Source organism: Aegilops tauschii, chromosome 5, assembly GCF_002575655.3.
Source record: "Aegilops tauschii subsp. strangulata cultivar AL8/78 chromosome 5, Aet v6.0, whole genome shotgun sequence".
Classification (NCBI taxonomy): domain Eukaryota; kingdom Viridiplantae; phylum Streptophyta; class Magnoliopsida; order Poales; family Poaceae; genus Aegilops; species Aegilops tauschii.
The window spans coordinates 286879700-286888984 of record NC_053039.3 but is presented as its reverse complement, the minus strand read 5'-3'; the positions used below and the strand labels follow the sequence as shown (position 1 = coordinate 286888984).

Genomic DNA, 9285 nt, shown 5'->3' with positions numbered 1-9285 from the left:
CAATGTTTGCTAACCTTCAATGAATTTACCACCTCTACTTATATGTAAAGTCATTACTCCCCATGGTATAAGCATATGAAACATATATAATTTCAGATTTATGATATTCAATTCATTCAACCATTTATTCATAGGATATAAGTGAAGCACACGAGTAAATGACAAACTACTCTAAAAAGATATAAGTGAAGATTAATGAGTAGTTGAATAATTATGTAGCTATGTGAAGACTCTCCTATTTAATAATTCCAAATCTTAGTATCTATTATATAATTAAAACAATAGACAAATAAGACACGACATTAATCCACATAGACTATATTATTACCACCGCTTGATCAAAATAACAATGGCTCAGATTTAAAATTTTTACGTACATGTGAATATGTACGTGTCAGGAAATTGAACTGTCACGTCTATATGCATACGACACATGCATAAGGTACATCGATGGAGTCATAGAAGGAAGCACCGGTTCAAAAAAAAACCAAAGATTAAATTATCTCTACAAAACTAATATTAGATATGGACAGTGGAGGTTGCATATCCAACTATTGTCACGTAAAATTCCTAATCGGAAGTCAGAAGGACACATTAGTAACTTGGTCAGCCAAAAGGAGTGCATACGGACACGCCCCCAAAAATACACGGCTGGCCGCATCCATCAGACTATTCGCACATAGCACATAGCGTTTAATTGGAAATATAAACATACAAGGACTCCATAAGGACGACCAGAACTCATCCATAAAAATTCACGGCCGACCACACCCAGCAGCCAAACACGCCCATCTTCAGTCTGGAAATCTAAGATGCCCAGCAACTCACGACTCAGCGACACGACGAGGAAAATTGAAGCCAACCAACTCTACGATGCCGACGATGCCACCACCAGGATAGTTGGAGCCAACAGACTCTGTGATGCGAGATGTTTGGACTTGGCGCTCCGCAAATATCGAAGCCAGCCCAAATTATGAAGTAGCATGCAACTGGATTTCTACGTAAGTCACACCCAACCGTCTGAGTTTTCTTCTCACCTGAATCAACATGGTTAGTAATTATTATTACTATGAACTCACTTTTGTCAGCTACAATCTTCATATGCACATTATCAATTGACAACTACTTTTTCAATCCTTTTGAAGCAGTGTGTTTTAATCCTTTTCAACTGAAAATGCCTGGGAATACAAGAAGCTGAGAGACTTCAACAAGAGACCAAAACTGGGATTTTTAAGTGAAAGTAACAAGAACATGGGATATAATCAATCCTACAACTAATGAACTTATGAGCCTTGATCTGATCTTGATGGATGAATAGGTTTATGCTATACATATTTTACGAGGAAAATTGAAGCGAACCAACTCTACGATGCCGACGATGCCACCACCAGGACAGTTGAAGCCAACAGACTCTGTGATGCGAGATGTTTGGACTTGGCGCTCCGCAAATATCGAAGCCAGCTCAAATTATGAAGTGGCATGCAACTGGATTTCTACGTAAGTCACACCCAACTGTCTGAGTTTTCTTCTCACCTGAATCAACATGGTTAGTAATTATTATTACTATGAACTCACTTTTGTCAGCTACAATCTTCATATGCACATTATCAATTGACAACTACTTTTTCAATCCTTTTGAAGCAGTGTGTTTTAATCCTTTTCAACTGAAAATGCCTGGGAATACAAGAAGCTGAGAGACTTCAACAAGAGACCAAAACTGGGATTTTTAAGTGAAAGTAACAAGAACATGGGATATAATCAATCCTACAACTCATGAACTTATGAGCCTTGATCTGATCTTGATGGATGAATAGGTTTATGCTATACATATTTTATGAGGAAAATTGAAGCCAGCCAACTCTATGATGCCGACGATGCCACCACCAGGACAGTTGAAGCCAACAGACTCTGTGATGCGAGATGTTTGGACTTGGCGCTCCGCAAATATCGAAGCCAGCCCAAATTATGAAGTGGCATGCAACTGGATTTCTACGTAAGTCACACCCAACCGTCTGAGTTTTCTTCTCACCTGAATCAACATGGTTAGTAATTATTATTACTATGAACTCACTTTTGTCAGCTACAATCTTCATATGCACATTATCAATTGACAACTACTTTTTCAATCCTTTGGACCAGTGTGTTTTAATCCTTTTCAACTGAAAATGCCTGGGAATACAAGAAGCTGAGAGACTTCAACAAGAGACCAAAACTGGGATTTTTAAGTGAAAGTAACATGAACATGGGATATAATCAATCCTACAACTGATGAACTTATGAGCCTTGATGTGATCTTGATGGATGAACAGGTTTATGCTATACATATTTAATTGCAGACCGTTCTATTGTTCCAAAAATAATCGATAAGTGAATCTTGATGTGATCTTAACAGATGAGCAGGTTTATTCTATAAATTTTAAATACAGACTATTCTATGGTTCAAACAACAGTCGATAAGTATATATTTTAGTTATTTTGATAGAGGACCAAACAGCTCATGCTACTATACGTAAAAATCGGATAGATACTTATAGATCAAAGGATAACTGAGAAATCTATTTACCCATTTAGCATATTAAGGTTGTGGAAGGCACAAACTATGGCCCACTGAACAATGATATTAGATTAATTTTTGCATACAATACTAAGAGAAAGGAGGTGAAAGGATCAAAAGTATCATCGGAAGATTTTCCTAATTACTAGAGTTTGCTACCAAGGACATACTACAATAACAAGCATAAAAAGATAAACAAGGCTCAGGTATGTCATAGTTGTAAATCAGATTTTGGGCTAATCCATCATTCTAACTATGTGGTAATTAATCACAAAATTGACATATGTAGGATTATTGGAGGTTTTTCAAAATTACTACTTTGAGTCCCATACCAAGGATATACTACAACAAGAAGCATATAAAGGTAAGCAATGCTCGGTATGTTACAGATAAAAATCAGATTTTGGTTTAATCAATCATTCTAACTATGGGTAGTTAATCACCAAAATGACAGATGTCATCGGACTACTTAACCAGATGAAGCATGTGGAACAAATAATAACAAAAAAACCGGTATATACCCGTGATATTGAATTTCTAATACCATAGTAAGTGCATGGTGTATACCAATGTCTTAAATTTTAATTATACTTCTTCCATTGTGGTCGGCATCAAATTTTTAGGCTTAACATTTTGGGCTGAAACCAAAGTTATGATATGAGAATTTTTACTTATTATTTGAATGAATATGTAATCCAAAACCAAGCTATCATACGGTAACCTAAACAATGGTGCAAACATTGAATGGTGTGTCCAATAATTTCAAAAACTAAAATATGTAATAGATTAATTGTTGATGGGTTTGTGCCTAAAGTCAAGAGGTAACACAAGAATACATACGGATCTAGACATAACCAAAATTCAATAACTTCTTCACAAGTATGAAACACTATCTATTCTGATCTACTTCCTTCGTTCCTAAATATAAGTCTTTTTAGAGATTCCTCTACAAACTACAGACGGATGTATATAGACATATTTTAGAGTGTAGATTCACTCATTTTGCTCCGTATGTAGTCCATAGTGAAATCTCCAAAAAAAACTTATATTTAGGAATGGAGGGAGTACTAATAAGACATTGAACTAAAAGTCATGCATACATTGCTTAACGATGAAGACTCAGATGCTCGATTCTGTCATCTAACAAAACAATTATGCCTGGCTTGAGATGTTGTACTTGAACGGAAAAGCCAAGGAGTTAAAGGTGTATTTAATTCATTAAAATAAATAACTATTATCTTTTCTGTTTTTCCTCACTGATTTATCTTGCAGTATGCCAAGCAGTTGATAGATGACAAAGTGGACACCATGTTGGAACAAAAAACGAAGAAGTAAGACATGCCAGCTAAAAGGGAGATTGATTTTCCCACCATACGCACTTTTAGATTTTTACGCATGTATTATTTTTAAATGCATTTGATTTTACAGTCATAGAATAATGATGGATAATTACAGCCTAGGAAAACAAAGAAACTACCCATAAATTAATGGATAAGTTGCTTATTAATTAAATAGTAAGGCAGACTAATGTACACACAAAGATTTAGGAAGAGTACTTGACATTGACCAGGATAAGAAGGATACTTATTAGATAATAACAGTGCAAATGTTAACACTATCAAAAGCACATCATATTGTAATTCTTGGAAGACACGCAATTTTGACAGCTATTGTTGTAGGTAATAAACACCTATACCTCATACAGCCTTTTCAGTTTAATAAAACCATTAATAGATCTTCAATATCATCTGCACCACCAACACATAAAAAATCAAACCATTGCATGTCAATTAACAGATATGAACCAAATTAAGGCCTTCTTGCTAGGACATGGGAACAACAAATAAAAGAATAGAACACTTTATAGTGGAGAGCCATGGATGAACCAGAAGACATAATATACCATTATACAGCAATATTGGTTCCTATGGGCACAAAAGGTTGCCGAATCCAGAAAGAAAAAAGGTGTACAGAAACCATAACTGTACTGCCCTGCAACATTTATAAAAGTGGCAGGAACCTTAATTCAGTCCTCAAAACTCTACCATTAGACAACAAGATTCCAGAAGCAAGATTCAAAACAATGGGTGTGGATACTTCAGATGCCTTGCATCCATGTGTTCACCAAATACCATTGCCTCTGTGTGGTAATTAAGATGCAAGAATCCAGAAAGAAGAGTAGCCCCACGAAAATCACTGAACTTTAGAACTTAACCTGCAGCTAGGCACATGCATGTTTCACATCAAGCTTATGCTTTTGCTATTTGGCAGAGTAAAAGTGCATGTAAACCTCCTTTTTTACTGTGCATCACTAATTAGATGGAAGAATCACTTGCTAGGTTGAGATCAACTTAATTCAGGCAGGTCCATATGTTTGCCTTACTCTGTTCTCTACTGCAAAATTTAGAGGACTAAGTATAAGTGTCATTTTCCACAAGGAAAGTTGTGCTATGAGTATTGTTTACTAGCAATGTAATGATAACAAAAACTATTTTGATTTCTAGATCATTCCCCTTCACCAAAACTAATATGATTGCAGTAACACTTACATTTGGTAGGACTCCAGACAACACCAACAAAGAACAGGGTAAGAAGCCGCCCGCAGAAGATGCTTCACATCCCTGCTCCGTGAGCCCTCTCGCTACCTCCGCGCCACCAACATCCAAAGCACCCGGCGATGGCAAGTATAAGCAGCACAACCAAAATTCTCCTTGGCAATCTCCGTGGCCATGTCTCCAGACTCGACGAGGTTGCCGAGATCCGTGCACTCACCCAGCCACATGCGCCACCACCCCATGGAAGCAAAACTCAGAGAAAATAAACGACATGTAGATCTGGGATAACCTGGGTATTAATTTTCTGATGGCCAACGGTGACATCTTCCTTCGCCGGCGGCAAATCGGAAGAAATGGCAAACGAGGATGAGGACTCAGGAACCTGGTGGGGATCGTACTAGAGCAGGGGATGGTTCTTTCTTTTTAGAGAGAAAAGGGGATAGTTCTACTCTATGTAGATGACACGTACAGGCTGTCTTTTACTTAGAAAAGAAATTGTACAGAATGGTACATGTCGACTCTAATGGGCTTGCATAAAAATGCTGGGCTTCATACATGGGTCATCTAAAATTAGATAGCTTTTTTAGGGGCGGTACCCTTTTTTTATTACTTCTCTGTATCAAATACATGGATCCACCGCTCAAATGAAAAACAAAACAAATACACAGGTCCTAGAAAACGTAAGAAGCCATAGAAATATGCTCTTAAATAGCTGTAACATACACAAGGTTTTTTTTGCGATCATAACATACACAACGTTTTTTGTGTGAATAATAACATACACAACATTGAAAACCTCAGGTACAATTAAAAAAACATGTATGCATTCGTAAGGATGTGTGTATATACATATTTATGAGTTTCTGCATCGGTACTATCTCATAAACAAAGCCTTTAGTTTTTTTTCAACCATAGATAATCAAGAAATATTTTACATTGCATGAAAATCTATAAAATTAAGCATACTTGCTGGAGTTCAGATTAGAAGATAAATACTTTTAGTATTTTGAAACCATTACTCAACGATTCAAAAGAAATTATATTTAGTGAGAAAAGTACAAAAAATGGCAGGGCAAAATAAAATAAGAGGATACTGAAAAATATACAAAGATGATAAACAATAATATAAACTTCCATCCTAGCAGGGATCAAACCCCAGGTTTGACGCTTTGGTGTCTCATAAAAGGCGAAATATTTGTTTAATTGGAGGGGACAAATAAACAATAATATAAACCTCCATCCCACTAGGAATCAAATCCCAGGTTTGACGGTTTGGTGTCTCATAAAAGATGGAATGTTTAGTGAGAGGAGACGTTCCCCTCAAATGCGAGGCGCCTGGGTGACTTCTTCAATCTCAAGATCTAATCCGACGGCACAGTCTCTCGAAAGTGCTCATAGGTAAGGTGTGCGTGTGTGCATTCATAGGGATGACTATATGTATATGTTTATGAGCGTCCGCGCATGTACTATGTATGTGTCTAAAAAAGAAAGACCTATAATTCTTTTTAACAATACGTAATCAACAATGATTTTGCATCGCTTGAAAATCTATAGCATTAAACATACTTGCCGCCCTATTCCATTCGCAAACACACACACACACTTGCCGGAGTTCAGATTAGAAGGTAAATACTTTTAGTATTTTGAAACCGTTGCATTCAAAAACAATGATATTTAGTGAGAAAAGAAAGTGCATAAAATGGCACGGCAAAATAAAATAAGAGGATACTAAAAAAATACAAAGGTGAATAAACAATAATATAAACTTCCCTGAAATGTATGTTCAATTCTCTAAATTTAAATAGAAAAAGGAAGATCAACTGTTCTGAATTGAATATTAGAGAATACACTACAAATATTCTAGCCGCGCAATTGCGCGGGTGCACCTACTAGTTTTATTTAAACAGCAAGCAAAACAAAATAAAATGACACGACGTTCCAAGCAAAACACATATCATGTGGTGAATAAAAATATATCTCCAAGTAAAGTTACCGATGAACGAAGACGAAAGAGGGGATGCCATCCGGGGCATCCCCAAGCTTAGGCTTTTGGTTGTCCTTGAATATTACCTTGGGGTGCCTTGGGCATCCCCAAGCATAGTCCATCGAATCTTTACCCAAAACTTGAAAACTTCACAACACAAAACTTAACAGATAATCTCGTAAGCTCCGTTAGTATAAGAAAATAAATCACCACTTAGGTACTGTAATGAACTCATTTAAATTCATATTGGTGTAATATCTATTGTATTCCAACTTCTCTATGGTTCATACCCTCCGATACTACTCATAGATTCATCAAAATAAGCAAACAACACATAGAAAACAGAATCTGTCAAAAACAGAACAGTCTGTAGTAATCTGTATCAAACGTATACTTCTGAAACTCCAAAAATTCTAAAATAAATTGGTGGACCTGAGGAATTTTTCTAGTAATCAATTGCAAAAAGAATCAACTAAATAGCACTCTTCAGTAAAAAGTTTTAGCTAATCTCGTGAGAGCTAAAGTTTCTGTTTTTTACAGCATGATCATAAAGACTTCACCCAAGAATCAACTAGCATAGGAAGGTAAAACAAGCATAACTTCAAAACTTTAAGCACATAGAGAGGAAACTTGATATTGTTGCAATTCCTACAAGCATACATTCCTCCCTCATAATAATTTTCAGTAGCATCATGAATGAATTCAACAATATAACCAGCACCTAAAGCATTCTTTTCATGATCTACAAGCATACAAATTTTACTACTCTCCACATAAGCAAAATTCTTCTCATTCGGAATAGTGGGAGTATCATAAGAGACTTGAATACTATAAATTGTTTCCATATTAAAAGAGTAATGTTCAGAAAAAGGGTAATCATAATCATGACAAGTTTTATAAATATAATCATCACTACTTTTTATAGCATAAGTTTTATCACAATAATCATCATAAGTAGCAACTTTGTTCTCATCATAATTGATTGAAACCTCTTCCAAGATAGTGGACTCATCACTAAATAAAGTCATGACCTCTCCAAATCCACTTTCATAAATATTATAAGATTCAACATCCTCCAAAATAGTGGGATCATTACTTCCTAAAGTTGACACTCTTCCAAACCCACTTTCATCAATATAATCATCATAATTAGGAGGCATGCTATCATCATTATAAATTTGTATCAAAACTTGGAAGGCTAATAACATCATCTTCATTAAACATAGCATCCCCAAGCTTGGGACAAACATTAATTTCAGCAAATATATTCTCAAATATGCCGTCCTCATCAAACATAGCTTCCCCAAGCTTGGGCCTTTTCATATCATAAGCATAATCACTCTCATCATTAATAGTATGGATATTCAAGGAATTTATACTAACAACATTGCAATCATGCTCATCATTCAAAGATTTAGTGCCAAACATTTTATAGATTTCTTCTCCTAGCACTTGAGCACAATTTTCCTTTCCATCATACTCACGAAAGATATTGAAAAGATGAAGCGTATGAGACAAACTCAATTCCATTTTTTTTGTAATTTTCTTTTATAAACTAAACTTGTGATAAAACAAGAAATAAGAAGATTCGATTGCAAGATCTAAAGATATACCTTCAAGCACTAACCTCCCCGGCAACGGCGCCATAAAAGCGCTTAGTTGACGGGGTGTGAGTGCCGCTTACCTAGCCTCCCCGGCAACGGCGCCAGAAAAGAGCTTGATGTCTACTACGCAACCTTCTTCTTGTAGACGTTGTTGGGCCTCCAAGTGCAGAGGTTTGTAGGATAGTAGCAAATGTCCCTCAAGTGGATGACCTAAGGTTTATCAATCCGTGGGAGGCGTAGGATGAAGATCGTCTCTCTCAAGCAACCCTGCAACCAAATAACAAAGAGTCTCTTGTGTCCCCAACACACCCAATACAATGGTAAATTGTATAGGTGCACAAGTTCGGCGAAGAGATGGTGATACAAGTGCAATATGGATGGTAGATATAGGTTTTTGTAATCTGAAAATATAAAAACAGCAAGGTAACTAATGATAAAAGTGAGCACAAACGGTATTGCAATGCTAGGAAACAAGGCCTAGGGTTCATACTTTCACTAGTGCAAGTTCTCTCAACAATAATAACATAATTGGATCATATAACTATCCCTCAAAATGCAATAAAGAGTCATTCCAAAGTCACTAATAGC

General features: G+C 36.2%; 1 long non-coding RNA gene across 1 annotated transcript; it reads right to left on the bottom strand.

Moving 5' to 3' along the window:
• Window positions 1-539: 539 nt before the first annotated feature.
• LOC141023394 (uncharacterized) lies at window positions 540-7036 on the bottom strand. Its single transcript, XR_012184684.1, has 2 exons — window positions 1360-7036; window positions 540-1037 (listed from the first exon to the last, which is right to left on the bottom strand). It is a non-coding gene; the product is annotated as an uncharacterized lncRNA (long non-coding RNA).
• Between the last annotated feature and the right edge of the window lie 2249 nt (window positions 7037-9285).